The sequence below is a fragment of the Mytilus californianus genome, unplaced genomic scaffold (assembly GCF_021869535.1).
Source record: "Mytilus californianus isolate M0D057914Y unplaced genomic scaffold, xbMytCali1.0.p SCAF_2, whole genome shotgun sequence".
NCBI lineage: Eukaryota > Metazoa > Mollusca > Bivalvia > Mytilida > Mytilidae > Mytilus > Mytilus californianus.
Window position 1 is genome coordinate 135872257 of NW_026262668.1, and position 17124 is coordinate 135889380.

The following is a 17124-nucleotide window of genomic DNA, read 5'->3' on the forward strand; positions in this document are numbered from 1 at the left end:
GATGTTTTTTTTTTTTCTTTTTATTGTATTGTTTTGTATTGTCTATAGTATTTAGGATTGGAAAAAAATATAAACCCAAAGGCCTGCATTTGAAGAAGCAAGAAAAGTGATAGATCTGCCATCAATTTTCATTCTGACATCTTTTGTATGAAGTATTTTTAAAGATACTTGTTTAAAGTTGTATGTCCTTCTTTGTGAACTTGAATTATGATAAATTATACAATAATTGTAATTTTAAAGATTTGCAGGAGTTGTGCCTTAAGAACTTTTATTCCTTTCTGCACAACAAGTGGTTCAGATTATCTCCCCTGAAAAGTATTATACTGATTCCTCTCATCATGTTTGGTATTTATTGTATTTGACTTGATAAGAAGACAATCATATAATATCACCATTTGTATTCTGAAATTTTGTAATTTACCAATTTATTTCTGTGAAGATAATTTTATTATACAGTTACAAAGTTATGTTTCACTTATGATAATCCAAATCCCTTGTTTCAATGCTAAATACATTGTTTCAATTCTTAAAACATTGTTTCAATTCTTAATACATTGTTTCAATGCTTAATACATTGTTTCAATGCTAAATACATTGTTTCAATGTTGAAAACATTTTGCCCTGATTTTGTTTATAAAGTAGTGTAAAAGGTATTGATTTCTAGTAATATCTTGTTTTAATATCATCTTTGAATTAACCATACTTAAACAGATGTTATTTCCTTTTGCCAAAAAAAGAGAATCTTTGATATGTGAAGAAATCCTTCATTCTAGTATATATACAGAAAATATCTTTAAGAAAAAGATAAAGGAATTTTAGCACTTGTCGAAGATAATAGTAATAAAGATTGCATGTTAAAAAATACAATACAGACAAATATACTAAGTAATATAAAAATAAATAACATAACATACTTAGCTTATCAATGTCTACCTCCCTTTTTAAGCTTATTTCAAATTTACAGAAATGGAAGTTGTTTGAATTTGCAACCCCGCCATTTGAGTCTTCAAACTATTTTTATACGACCCCAAAAAAATTGTGTTCGTATATTGCTATCATGTCGTCCGAAGACATTTGGTTTCCAGACAATAACTTTAGTATAAGTGAATGGATCTCTATGAAATTTAACCACAAGGTTCAATAGCACAAAAAGAAGGTTGGGATTGATTTAAGGGGTTATGGTCCCAACTGTTTAGGAATTAGGGGTCAAAAAGTGGCCAAAAAAGGCATTTTTTTGTAGTTTCTGGACAATAACTTGTGTATAAGGGTATGGATCTCTATGAAATTGTACCACAAGGTTCCATATCACAAAGGGAAGGTTGGGATTGACTTTGGGGGTTATGGCCCAAACTGTTCAGGAATAAGGGGCAAACAAAAGGGGAAAAACAAGGTTTTTCTGGTTAATGGACAATTACTTAAGTATTAGTCTATGGATCTCTATGAAATTGAAACACAAGGTTCCATACCACAAAGGGAAGGTTGGGCTTGACTTTGGGGGTTATGGTTCAAACCGTTCAGGAATAAGGGGCAAAAAGGGGGAGGGACAAGGTTTTTCTGGTTTCCGGACAAATACTTAAGTATTAGTCAATGGATCTTTATGAAATTGTATCACAAGGTTCCATACCACACACAGAAGGTTGGGGTTGATTTTGTGGGCTGTGGCTTTAACGTTAAGAAACTAGGGGCCAAAATAAGACTTTTCTAATACTGGCTAAGCTGGTTCTAACATAAATTATTTCTGATCTATATAAAGAAACAACAAATACTGACAAGTACCTAGACCGGAGATTAAACTAGAATGGGTACTTTGGGGGCCTCGGTTGGTCAAAGTGGCCCCCGACTTTGACCTGGAGATCAATCTATAGAAATCTCTTCGGTTTGTCTGTTCCCGCCGAGAAGCCTGGTGGTTCTCTCTGAGTACTTCGGCTTCCTCCACCAAAATAACAGACTTCCCTGTGTCTCCTAACACTCCCTCTGTGTTGGGTTGGGGATTGTCCTGGTGGTGGGTTGTATATAAGTTAGTGACACATCTCCATTATTCCTGATAGGGAGTGTACATGGATTCCACTGTACCCTCGCAGTAATCGAGGGGTGCTCCATTCACGGAGGGATCTTCGTACACAATACAATATGTCAAACAAGGCGTGTAAATTATTATATTCAGTTTGTAAACAGATTTACTAAGTATTGCACAACAGCAAAGTATTGCACAACAGCAAGAAATCTTCAATTGAAAATAAATGCAAATCTTTTTACCAATTTCAATGAGGATTAATTTAAAGTTTTGAATTGTTTGAGGTTTTTACCATGTATTACTATATTGGATATTTGGACATTTTTAAATAGGTCTACATTGAGGTCCAAAGGGTCCAAAATTACACTTTGTTTGATTTCATCAAAAACTGAATTCTTGTGCTTCTATGATATGCTGAATCTAACTATGCATTAAGATTTTTAATCTTGGGCCCTGTTTTCAAATAATTCCATATTAAGGTCCAAAGGGTCCAAAATTAAACTTTGTTTGAATTCATGTTTTTATACGTCGTATATTGGTATGACGTTGGTGTCGTTGTCATCGTCGTCCGAAGTCACAATAACTTTAGTTTAAGCAAATGGATCTCTCTGAAATTTTACCATAAGGTTCAATACCACAAAAGGAAGGTTGGGATTGATTTTTGGGGTTATGGTACCAACAGTTAAGGAATTAGGGGCCAAAAAGGGGCAAAAAAAAAGCATTTTTGTAACTTCCAGACAATAACTTGTGTGTTAGTGTATGGATCTCTCTCACATTTTACCACGAGGTTCCATGTCACAAAGGGAATGCTAGGATTGATTTTGGGGGTAATTGCCTCAAAATTTTAGGAATTAGGAGCCAAAAAAGGGGCAAAAAACAAGCATTTTTCTAGTTTCATGACAATAACTTGTGTGTAAGTGTATGGATCTTTCTAAATTTGTACTACAAGGTTCCATATCACAAAGGGAAAGCTGGAATTGAGTTTGGGGTAATTGCTCAAAACGTTTAGGAATTTGGGGCCAAAAAGGGGCAAAAAATAAGCATTTTTCTAGTTTCCAGACAATAACTTGTGTTCAAGTGTATGGATCTCTCTCTGAAATTGTACTGCAAGGTACCATACCACAAAGTGAAGGCTGGGATGGATTTTGGGGGTAATTGCCTCAAAATTTTAGGAATTAGGGGCCAAAAAGGGGGAAAAAACAAGCATTTTTCTAGTTTCAGGACAATAACTTGTGTGTAAGTGTATGGATCTTTATGAAATTGTACTACAAGGTTCCATATCACAAAGAGAAAGCTGGGTTTGAGTTTGGGGGTAATTGCCCTAAATGTTCAGGAATTTGGGGCCAAAAAGGGGCAAAAAAACAAGCATTTTTCTAGTTTCCAGACAATAGCTTGTGTTCAAGTGTATGGATCTCTCTGAAATTGTACTGCAAGGTACCATACCCCAAAGGGAAGGCTGGGATTGAGTTTGGGGGTGATGAATCATAAGGAGGTCTAAAAAATTTGGGGGGGGTATTTTTTCTATTTTAAGACTTTTATGATGTATTTAAATTGGTAATTATGGTTGCAAACTCCATTGGAAATTTGAATTGAGATTATGACCATATCTTGAGGGAAAGAATTTTTTTTGGAAAAGGGGGGGGGGGGGAGGTGAAAAAAAAATTTGGGGGGGAGGGGGGTAAAAAAGAAATTGTGGGGGGGCATATATTCTTCTTATTTTTTTTTTTTTTGCAAAATAAGGGGGGGTAAATTTTTTATTTTTTTTTTTGGGGGGGGGGTAGGGGTCAATATGCAACAGCATAGTGTATTTCACAAAAGCAAAAAAAAAGTGGGGTAATTTTTTTTTTGGGGGGGTGTTGAATTTTGCAACAGCATAGTGTATTGCACAAAAGCAAAAAATTGAATATAAATTCAAATCATATAACCAATTCTACATTCTTTGACTACAGTTATTCGGTGTCAGAAACCTATTATGTGTCAAATATTTATTTACAATTCAAATTCAGACCTGTATCAAGCACGAATATTGTGTCCATTTTTGTCCCAACTGTTCAGGGTTGGACCTCTGCGGTCGTATCCAGCTGCGCTCAGCGAAGCATTTTATTTTTTTATATGCTGAATCTAACCATGGAATTAGATTTTGGATATTAGACCATTAAGTAAATTAAATGTCCCATTTCAAATTTTTGACTTATCTGACCACATTTATTCTGTGTCAGAAATCTATAATGTGTCAAATATTTAATCACTATCCAAATTCAGAGCTGTATCAAGCTTGAATATTGTGTCCATACTTGCCCCAACTGTTCAGAGTTCGACCTCTGTGGTCGTATCCAGCTGCTCCAGGCGAAGCGCCTTTTTTTTTATTATTATTGTGATGTTTGTTTGGTTTGTTTGTTTTGTTTAGATTTTTGTTTTACTAATTGTGCATTAAGTATGTTATCTTATATTTTCATCAGTCTTTTCTTTAACTACTGTGGATTCATTTATATTAATGGTATACCAAAAATGGTAGAATTTAGGGGGCATATACTGTAAATTCAGAAATTATTGCAAGGTTTTTATTAATGTGAATAATGTGACAGGGTTAGTATCACAATGAACTCACATTCTGATATCTGATACATATATCTGTATTCAGATTGTCCTGAAATCGCAATAATTAATCTCGCATTTTTGTCCATTCTTCAAAAATCGCAATAATAAATGCATGCAATAATTTCTGAATTTACAGTACAGCAAACAACAAATTTTAAAATTCAACGTAGAATAATCACAGCATAAAAAAAGAGCATCTAAGTAATTGACCTTATCCATTTGTCTGTTATTTTACCTTTCTACTTTGTGAAGGTGCTCTTCTGAAATAATTGCTAAGTAGATGAACCTATTGTCATTCCACTTCTTCTTTTTCTGTTAGAGTTATTTCCCTTTAACATTTTAATGCCTATATACTAAAAAGAATACTATAACACAACTCGTCTGAGCTCATGCTGGATAGAAGGATGTTTGGTCATGTGTAATTTGATCATAATTGAAACATATTTATTGTGTGACTAACAAGGTTTTTGTCGAGCCTGCGACTTTTGTCGCAGAAAGCTCGACATAGGGATAGTGATCCGGCGGCGGCGGCGGCGTTAGCTAACTTCTTAAAAGCTTTATATTTTAGAAGGTGGAAGGTCTGGATGCTTCATACTTTGTATATGGATGCCTCATGTTACGAAGTTTCCGTCAGTCACATGTCCAATGTCCTTGACCTCATTTTCATGGTTCAGTGACTACTTGAAAAAAAAGTTCAGATTTTTTGTAATGTTAGATTCTCTCTTATTATAAGTAATAGGATAACTATATTTGGTATGTGCGTACCTTGCAAGGTCCTCATGCCCGTCAAACAGTTTTCACTTGACCTCGACCTCATTTCATGGATCAGTGAACAAGGTTAAGTTTTGGTGGTCAAGTCCATATCTCAGATACTATAAGCAATAGGTCTAGTATATTCGGTGTATGGAAGGACTGTAAGGTGTACATGTCCAACTGGCAGGTGTCATCTGACCTTGACCTCATTTTCATGGTTCAGTGGTTATAGTTAAGTTTTTGTGTTTTAGTCTGTTTTTCTTATACTGTATGCCATAGGTCTACTATATTTGGTGTATGGAATGATTGTAAGGTGTACATGTCTAGCGGGCAGGTGTCATCTGACCTTGACCTCATTTTCATGGTTCAGTGGTCAAAGTTAAGTTTTTGAGTTTTGGTCTTTTTTTCTAATACTATATGCAATAGTTCAACTATATTTGGTATGTGCATACCTTGCAAGGTCCTCATGCCCGTCACACAGTTTTCACTTGACCTCCACCTCATTTCATGGATCAATGAACAAGGTTAAGTTTTGGTGGTCAAGTCCATATCTCAGATACTATAAGCAATAGGTCTAGTATATTCGGTGTATGGAAGGACTGTAAGGTGTACATGTCCAACTGGCAGGTGTCATCTGACCTTGACCTCATTTTCATGGTTCAGTGGTTATAGTTAAGTTTTTGTGTTTTAGTCTGTTTTTCTTATACAGTATGCCATAGGTCTACTATATTTGGTGTATGGAATGATTGTAAGGTGTACATGTCTAGCGGGCAGGTGTCATCTGACCTTGACCTCATTTTCATGGTTTAGTGGTCAAAGTTAAGTTTTTGAGTTTTGGTCTTTTTTTCTAATACTATATGCAATAGTTCAACTATATTTGGTATGTGCGTACCTTGCAAGGTCCTCATGCCCGTCACACAGTTTTCACTTGACCTCGACCTCATTTCATGGATCAATGAACAAGGTTAAGTTTTGGTGGTCAAGTCCATATCTCAGATACTATAAGCAATAGGTCTAGTATATTCGGTGTATGGAAGGACTGTAAGGTGTACATGTCCAACTGGCAGGTGTCATCTGACCTTGACCTCATTTTCATGGTTCAGTGGTTATAGTGAAGTTTTTGTGTTTTGGTCTGTTTTTCTTATACTGTATGCCATAGGTCTACTATATTTGGTGTATGGAATGATTGTAAGGTGTACATGTCTAGCGGGCAGGTGTCTTCTGACCTTGACCTCATTTTCATGGTTCAGTGGTCAAAGTTAAGTTTTTGAGTTTTGGTCTTTTTTTCTAATACTATATGCAATAGGTCATCTATATTTGGTGTATGGAAATATTTTATGATGTACCTGTCAGTCTTGCAGGTTTTATTTGACCTTGACCTCATTTTCACGGTTCATTACTCAGTGTTAAGTTTTTGTGTTTTGGTCTGTTTTTCTAATACTATAAGCAATAGGTCAACTATGTTTGTTGTATGGAAGGATTGCAAGCTGTAGTACATGTCTGCCTGGCATTGTTCATCTGACCTTGACCTCATTTTCTTGGTTCATTGGTCAATGTTTAGTTTTCTTGGTTAAGTCTGTATCTTAGAAACTATAAACAATAGGTCAACTATATTTAGTGTATTGAATGATTGTAAGGTGTACATGTATTTCTTGTTTGGTTTATATGACCTTGACCTCATTTTCTTGGATCATGTTAAGTGTATGTGATAGTTGTAGTAAAGCTTTATATTTAGGACTATCAACATAATATCAATGATTAGTAAAGAAGGCGAGACATTTCAGCGTGTGCACTCTTGTATATTTATTGTGTACAAAAAATAGATGTTTTAATGTACTCCTTTATATATAATTAAAGGGCAGTGTCTAGAGTGTTAAGATATTTAGCCTCACTCCAGTACTGACAAATGTAACTCATTTCTATGCAAACTGTGTTATTTTGATTGTTATAAACATATCGAATCAAATAATGTTCTGTTTTAGACTTATACATGAAATAATATGTTATTTTTATTTGTACAAAATATATTTTGATTAAAAAAAGATTTTAGTTTTCATTTTGTATCTATATTTATTTTTTAAAAATTGATATTATCCCTTAGCACAATACAATGGCAACAAATTTGTAACAATATGGATGTGCTCTGCCGTAACAGCATTCCGCATTATTTAGCACTATTTGGGGAATCTATGACAAAACTTTTGGTCACTTCCATTACATGCGAAAGTATGGCATACCTGCTAAAGACATGCGAGGCGGATAAAATATTTAAGCAACCTCCCAAAATTTTTTTATAGAACGCTAGTATAACACCATGGCAACAAATTAATACTGCAAAAGTTGTGCTCTGCCGTTAAACTTTTCAACATTGAGCAAAAGTCGGAAAATTTATGACAATACTTTATGACGTTCTTCAAAAATCGCAATAATAAATGCATGCAATAATTTCTGAATTTACAGTACAGCAAACAACAAATTTTAAAATTCAACGTAGAATAATCACAGCATAAAAAAAGAGCATCTAAGTAATTGACCTTATCCATTTGTCTGTTAATCTACCTTTCTACTTTGTGAAGGTGCCATTCTGAAATAATTGCTAAGTAGATGAACCTATAGCTATTGTCATTCCACTTCTTCTATTTCTGTTAGAGTTATTGCCCTTTAACATTTTTATGCCTATATACTAAAAAGAATACTATAACACAACTCCTCTGAGCTCATGCTGGATAGAAGGATGTTTGGTCATGTGTAATTTGATCATAATTGAAACATATTTATTGTGTGACTAACAAGGTTTTATATTTATTGTGTACAAAAAATAGATGTTTTAATGTACTCCTTTATACATAATTAAAGGGCAGTGTCTAGAGTGTAAAGATATTTAGCCTCACTCCAGTACTGACAAATGTAATTCATTTCTATGCAAACTTTTATATTTTTATTGTTATAAACATATCGTATCAGATACTGTTCTGTTTTAGACTTATACATGAAATAATATGTTATTTTTATTTATACAAAATATATTTTGATTAAAAAAAGATTTAAGTTTTCATTTTGTATCTATATTTATTTTTAAAAAATTGATATTATCCCTTAGCACAATACCATGGCAACAAATTTGTAACAATATAGGTGTGCTCTGCCGTAACAACTTTCCGCATTTAGCACAATTCGGAGAATCTATGACAAAAATTTCGGTCATTTTAATTAAAATCGCAAGTATGGCATACCTGCTAAAGACATGCGAGCCAGACAAAATATTTAAGCAACCTCCCAAAATTTTTTATAGAACGCTAGTATAACACCATGTGCTTTGCCGTAAAACTTTTCGACATTGAGCAAAAGTCGGAAAATTTATGACAAAACTCTCTGACGTTAGCGGAACATGTCATTTTCTGAATGTTTTCATATAATTGGCATACCTTAGATTAACAGAAGCTGTGACCAAAATATTTGAGCGACCCCCAAAAATTTGATATTCCCCGCTAGCACAATATCATGGCAAAATATTTGTAACAGTAGAGGTGTGCTCTGCTGTAACAACTTTCGGCATTTAGCATAATTCGGAGAATCTATGACAAAAACTTCGGACGGTGATGTCGGATCTACTGCAAAAAGAAACGCCTTTGAATGTTTATAACAAACTGACATTGAAATATGACGTATTAAGTGGGCCAACCAGTTGGAGACAGGTTCATGATAAGAATTACAGAGATAAAAAGAATCAACGAAAAAACGATTGTGGACAATATATGAGTAGATGTAATATGGCAGACCACATTAATGAAATAGACAAAAAACTGTCAGAACAAGATTCGATTGTTAAGTCCATCATTAGAGACCACGGCAAAGCCCCCTGTCTAATTCTGTACACAGAACAGCAGTTAGAAGACATCAAAACATTGTGCTGTTCTGGACAATCTATAGTAGGGATAGATAAAACATTCAACTTATGTGACATGCACGTGACCGCGTTATGCTTCAAACAAACAGCAGTAAATATGGAAACAACTTCAGAACCCCCCATTTTTCTCGGACCCGTATTTATACATGACAATAGTGACTTTGAATGTTTCATCAATGTTTTCAATCATCTAAAATTCCGCGGTATTGATACTTCACAACTGGTCTTTGGTACTGATGAGGAAATAGGTTTGATAAACGCAGTTAAAGAAGCATTTCCTCACTCTGGAAAAATTTTATGTACCCGCCATTTACGACAAAATGCCAAACAGAAATTAATAGACGACGCTGTCAATAAGAAAGATCGAGATGTCATTTTGGACTCCATCGTTGGGACATCTGGCCTTTTAACTGCTGATGATATAATTTGTTTTGAAGCCAAAAGTGAGGAGATAAGTAAGAGGTCCATGGAATCGACAAACACCTTTCATAGATATTTTGAAAACCGTATAAAAAAGAATATTCAGCAGCTATGGGAGACCGATCTCCTTGAAGGTCACTTCGATAAGCCATGGACTAACAACAACAGTGAGTCTTTAAAACATGTGCTCAAAAGGTCCATTGCATGGGAATCCAAACCACTCTTGGACTTGGTACAAATCATTGAGGATGCCATCAAGACTCAATACAAGGACCTTCTCAGATCTATTGTCAGCACGGGGCAGTATAGATTGGCGGATACCCACAAACATTTTAACATTTCCAAGACTAGTTGGATAAATAAAACCAGCCGAGGAGAGACAAAGACTGTTTAACAGATTTAGGAGATTCGTCCCAAAAGACAACAAAGTGTCAATTTCAAGCGATGGCAAAATAACAATAATCAAACCAAGACCCCTTGGGGAAAAAATTGGACAAAGAATAAGAAAGATAAATGAAAGAATAACATCTTTCAAAAAAACAAAAACCAATTCAGAGACATAAGAACAATGAATAAACTTTATTTCAATATATATGTATTGTCAAATATCATATCATATACTTACCATTTGCTTACTGATTTTGTTTCCTAATCGGAAAAATAACTTTTTGGAATAGAATAACTTTAATTTTTTCGCTGACTGCATAAGGTAACTTTGTAGTTTTAATTTTTCTTAAATAAAAAATAATTTTCGCGGACTGCATAAGGTATGCCCGTGCCTTTTGCAGGGTACCTTTGTAGTTTTAAATTTTCTTTAATAAAATAAATAATACCTCTTAGTAAGCAATAAAAAGGCTCCGACAAAATTAAATGTTAAGCAATTCAAATGAGAAAACTAACGACCTAATTTATGTTCAAAACAATAAGCGTAAAACAAATATGATATACAGTAAAAAAAAAAAAGAGCCACTGCAGACCCTGGACTTAACCTGGGCAGTGGTGTAACAGTGCAACAAAGAAGAACCAACTATAAAAATCAGTTGAAAAGGGCTTGACTCATCAGATCGATGCAAAGCAAAGTAATCAAGTCATATAAAGTCATTTATCAATTGTCGGAGAATTTATGAGCGATCCCCAAAAATTTGATATTCCCGGCTATCACAATACAATGGAAAATATTTGTAACAGTAGAGATGTGCTCTGCCGTAACAACTTTTCGCATTTAGCACAACTGGGAGAATCTTTGATAAAAATTTCGGTCTCTTTCATTAAATTTAGCACAATTCGGAGAATCTATGACAAAAACTTCGGTCACTTCCATTAAATTCGAAAGTATGGCATACCTGCTAAAGACGTGCGAGGCGGACAAAATATCTAATCGATCCCCCAAAAGTTGTAGTGGAAAGCTAGTATAATACCGTGGCAAAATATTTGTAACAGTAGAGGTGTGCTCTGCCGTAACAACTTTTCGCATTTAGCACAACTGGGAGAATCTTTGATAAAAATTTCGGTCACTTTCATTAAATTTAGCACAATTCGGAGAATCTATGACAAAAACTTCGGTCACTTCCATTAAATTCGAAAGTATGGCATACCTGCTAAAGACGTGCGAGGCGGACAAAATATCTAATCGATCCCCCAAAAGTTGTAGTGGAAAGCTAGTATAATACCGTGGCAAAATATTTGTAACAGTAGAGGTGTGCTCTGCCGTAACAACTTTCGGCATTTAGAACAATTCGGAGAATATATGACAAAAACTTCAGTCACTTCCATCAAATTCAAAAGTATGACATAACTGCTAAAGACATGCGAGGCGGAGAAAATATCTAGCCGACCGACCCCCCCCCCCCCCCCCCAAAAAAAAAGTTGTTGTGGAAAGCTAGTATAATACCCCGTGGCAACAAATATAAATACGTACTACAAAAGTTGTGCTCTGCCGTAATTCTTTTTGACATTGAGCAAAAGCCGGAGAATTTATGACTAAACTCTCTGACGTTAGCGCAACGTGTCATTTTTGTAACGTTTTCATATAATTGGCATACCTTAGATTAAAAGACGATGGGACCAAAATATTTGAGCGACCACTAAAAATTTGATATTCCCGGCTATCACAATACAATGGAAAATATTTGTAACAGTAGAGATGTGCTCTGCCGTAACAACTTTTCGCATTTAGCACAACTGGGAGAATCTTTGATAAAAATTTCGGTCTCTTTCATTAAATTTAGCACAATTCGGAGAATCTATGACAAAAACTTCGGTCACTTCCATTAAATTCGAAAGTATGGCATACCTGCTAAAGACGTGCGAGGCGGACAAAATATCTAATCGATCCCCCAAAAGTTGTAGTGGAAAGCTAGTATAATACCGTGGCAAAATATTTGTAACAGTAGAGGTGTGCTCTGCCGTAACAACTTTTCGCATTTAGCACAACTGGGAGAATCTTTGATAAAAATTTCGGTCACTTTCATTAAATTTAGCACAATTCGGAGAATCTATGACAAAAACTTCGGTCACTTCCATTAAATTCGAAAGTATGGCATACCTGCTAAAGACGTGCGAGGCGGACAAAATATCTAATCGATCCCCCAAAAGTTGTAGTGGAAAGCTAGTATAATACCGTGGCAAAATATTTGTAACAGTAGAGGTGTGCTCTGCCGTAACAACTTTCGGCATTTAGAACAATTCGGAGAATATATGACAAAAACTTCAGTCACTTCCATCAAATTCAAAAGTATGACATAACTGCTAAAGACATGCGAGGCGGAGAAAATATCTAGCCGACCGACCCCCCCCCCAAAAGTTGTTGTGGAAAGCTAGTATAATACCCCGTGGCAACAAATAAATACGTACTACAAAAGTTGTGCTCTGCCGTAATTCTTTTTGACATTGAGCAAAAGCCGGAGAATTTATGACTAAACTCTCTGACGTTAGCGCAACGTGTCATTTTTGTAACGTTTTCATATAATTGGCATACCTTAGATTAAAAGACGATGGGACCAAAATATTTGAGCGACCACTAAAAATTTGATATTCCCCGCTAGCACAATACCATGGCACCATATATGTAACAGTAGAGTGTGCTCTGCCGTAACAACTTTCAGCATTTAGCACAACTTGGAGAATCTATGACAAAAATTTCGATCACTTCCGTTAAATTCAAAAGTATGGCATACCTGCTAAAGACATGCAAGGCGGACAAAATATTTAAGCAACCCGCCAAAATATACGCTAGTATAATACCATGGCAACACATGCATTAATACCACAAAAGTTGTGCTCTGCAGTAAAACTTTTCGACATTTAGCAAAAGTCGGAAAATTTATGAGAAAACTCTCTGACGTTAGCGGAACGTTTCATTTTTGTAACGTTTTCGTATAAATGGCATACCTTAGATTAACAGATGCTGCGACCAAAATATTTGAGCGACCCCTAAAAAATCGATATTCCCGCTAGCAAAATACCATGGCAAAATATTTGTAACAGTAGAGGTGTGGTCTGTCGTAACAACTTTCGGCATTTAGCATAATTCGGAGAATCTATGACAAAAATTTCGATCACTTCCGTTAAATTCGAAAGTATGGCATACCTGCTAAAGACATGCGAGGCGGACCAAATATATAAGTGACCCCCAAAAGAAACTGTTGTGGAACGATAGTATAATACCGAGGCAACAAATTAATGCCACAAAAGTTGTGCTCTGCCGTAAAACTTTTCGACATTTAGCAAAAATCGGAGAATTTATGACAAAACTCTCTGAAGTTAGCGGAACGTGTCATTTTTGTGTCATCTGATATGAAACATGAAATATTCAAAGTATTAATTAACATAATACATGTTTGCAGATTCCATAGTTTATTTCATTTAGTGTATAAATGTTTATGTTTCTGGTGTCGATCAGCATTGTTTATAACAAAGTTTCCAGAGGAACATCTGTTAGAAGGAACAAATGAATATGTTGACACATATAGTCTCGTACAAGTAATTTGCAAAGAATTCCGCTCAAACCGGTGCTCTGATGAGCTGTCTTAAACTTGCAATGAGTTGAGAGCTTGTTTTTTTTTTGCTCCACGTTGAAGGCCTCACTGTGACTTTGAGATGAAGATCAGTAATAAAAGCGCTGTTCTTTTGCTATTTTTTTGTTTGCTGTGCATGTACTAATTGTGTCATGGATGGAAACCCTATACCCTTTGTTTTTCTATTATACAAACATAACACAAAGTGAACTAAATTGAAGGATTTAAAAAGAAATTGAAGATATTTTGGAGTTGAAAAAGATGGATTATATATAAAAGCTAACACTTAACTCCCCTAATCCCATATTTTTACGACCAAAAGGATTGGGGTTGCGAAAGCCCTAGACATAAAAACAAGATTTTATAAGGTATCTTATATATTATATGAGATATCTTGAATTTGGAATACATAGTAAAACGGCTTGCCATAATGGCAACTGGTATAGATGGTATATCACCAAAAATGTTACACGCTGCTAAACCTGTAGTGATTAAACCTATCACACAGCTTGTAAATTTATCATTATCCACTTCCATTTTTCCAGACTCGTTAAAAATTGCCCAAATGGCACCCATTCATAAAAAAACAGTGTTCTTGAAAAGGGTAATTATAGACCCGTTAGTGTTTTACCTGCTACATCTAAAGTTTTTGAAACAGCCATAGAACATCAACTTACTTAATACTTTGATGATATTTTTTACCATTTCCTTGCGGCTTTTCGATCAGGCTATGGCTGTCAGTCAACATTACTTAACATTTTGGAAGATTGGAAAAAGGCACTGGATAATAATAAACACTTAGCAGCAATATTGGTGGATCTCAGTAAAGCTTTTGACTGTCTTCCACATGATCTACTTTTTTGTAAATTGGAAAAACTTGGCCTTAGTCCATCTGCTCTTGAATTGCTAAAAATAACAAGAAAACAGTGTGTAAAAATAGGTCAGAGTATCAGTCAAATGCAAGATATCTATAAAGGTGTTCCTCAGGGATCTATACTTGGCCCTGTATTATTTAATGTATTCATAAATGACATCTTTCTTTTTGTCAAACACTGTGAATTATATAACTATTCTGATGATAACACCCTCTCTAAATCAGGTATTACTTTGGAATCAGTAATTAAACCCTTAGAAGAAGATATTAACTCTCGGTCAACAAAATGCAGGCAAACCCAGAAAAAGTCCAGGCAATTGCCATAGGTAAAAAAAACACACCCAAAATATGGTCTTTGACCTAAATGGATTCATCATAAAATGTGACGACGAGGTGAAACTTCTTGGTGTAACAATAGACATTAAACTGGATTTCAACACTCACATCTCAAACATCAGTAAAAAAGCTGCACGACAACTAAACGTACTAAAAAGAATCGGCACTCATCTCACCAGACTTTCTAAATTTACAGTACACCACTCATTTATCTTGTCAAACCTCAGCTCTTGTCCACTTACATAGCACTTCTGCAGTGAACAAAACACAAAGAAATAGAAAAAATACAGGAAAGAGCACTCAGATTTATTTATGACGCCGTGACGACTACAAAAATTCTTACGATACACCCCTTACACAGTCTAAGCTACCAACACAAAAAATCAGAAGAATGAGAACCATGGCATTTGAGACTTACAAAATAATAATAAATCAATAGATATAAGAAGATGTGGTATGAGTGCCAATGAGACAACTCTCCATCCAAGTCAAAATTTATAAAAGTAATTCATTATAGGTCAAAGAACGGTCTTCAACACTGAGCCTTGGCTCACACCGAACAGCAAGCTATAAAGGGCCCCAAAAATTGCTAGTGTAAAACCATTCAAACGGGAAAACCAACGGTCTAATCTATATAAAAAACGAGAAACGAGAAACACTTATGAACCACATCAACAAACGACAACTACTGAACATCAGATTCCTGACTTAGGACAGGTGCAAACAATTGCAGCGGGTTTAAACGTTTTAATGGTACCAAACCTTCACCCTTATTTGAAACAATAGTGTAACATCACAAAATAGAAAGACACGTCCGGAATTCCTACATAATTTAATAAACATTAAAGAAAATTCATATAATTTTAGGTAAGAAAATCTTTAGTTATTAGGCAGCAAGACTCTGGAACTCCTTGCCAAATGATCAACTTTTGGCCAGGTCAAAAATTGTATCTCTACCTGGTGTTTTATAGAAAATTGTACTTGCAGTTCTTGTAAATAATTTAACTCTTTCCTGCCCCATGACTTAACTTTGAAGCCTGCCGTTTGTTTTTTATTTTTATTTTTTGCAATTTTTTATTTTTGTTTATTATTTCTTAAATTTGTTTTGCTTATGCATTACCTGTGCTGTAGCTGCTTGCAGTTTTTTGCTTGTGCTTTATAGTGTTTAATTTTGCATGTGCTACTTGTATCTAGATACTGTGCTCTTATGTGCTGATATTTGACATTTGTTTTAATATACATCTTGCTTAGCTTTTATTCTGCATGTGCTATCTATGTATTAATACATGTATGTGCTGTCTGTCTGTATGTTTGTGTTGTATATGTATCTGATGTTATTACATGTATGTTATGTTATTTAATATCAGTCGGTTAAAGAGCTCTTAAGAGCTCATGTTCCTTGTTATTATGTATATAACATATGTAGGACTCAAATCTATGGTGGGTTCCAGATCTATGGTAAATTCCCAATCTATGGTAAATAATTATGATGTCACAAACGCCAAGCAAATCATAAATCTGTGCCAGTTTTTTGTTTTCTCCAAATCTATGGCAGAATTTGATATTACGTAATTTTCCGGGGAAAAGAGTAAATCATAATGTCACAATTAAATAACGTCATAAAAACAGTTTTGTAATATAGAAGGGAAAGAAAAGACCAGTTTTCAAAGACCCTAATCCATAGATTAAATGATGTTTCAGAATTTGAGTTTATGTTTACGAAAATCCCTGCAAATAAGAAGATGTAATCATCTCATTCGGATGAAATAAGAATACTAGCGAACAAATCCATAGTCATTCGTAACATGAAAATCGCTAGTGCAGGCAATTTAACGCAAATGAATATTTTTGGGGTGTTTTCGATGTTTATGGTTCGTGTTTGTTTCCGCTTTTTGTTTTCTTGTTCTCGCATTCCTGGTATTGTCCTCTCCCTCAATTGTACGAGTTTTTACTCTGCATTTTGGTTGATGGTTTGCTTTTTTAGCCGAAGGGCCAAGTGAGCTTTTCTCATCACTTGGCGTCCGTCGTCCGTCGTCGTCCGTCGTCGTCGTTAACTTTTTACATTTTGAACTTCTTCTAGAGAACCACTGAATGGAATGAAACCAAACAAGACATGAATGTTCCTTATAAGGTGCTGACCAAGTGTTGTTACTTTGAAGCCGATCCATCATCCAAGATGGCCGCCAGTGGGGGACTTAGTTTAACA

General features: G+C 35.0%; 1 long non-coding RNA gene across 1 annotated transcript; it reads right to left on the minus strand.

The window, feature by feature from the left end:
• Positions 1 to 26: 26 nt before the first annotated feature.
• On the minus strand, positions 27 to 712 carry LOC127731143 (uncharacterized). Its single transcript, XR_007995510.1, has 2 exons — positions 574 to 712; positions 27 to 493 (listed from the first exon to the last, which is right to left on the minus strand). It is a non-coding gene; the product is annotated as an uncharacterized LOC127731143 (long non-coding RNA).
• Between the last annotated feature and the right edge of the window lie 16412 nt (positions 713 to 17124).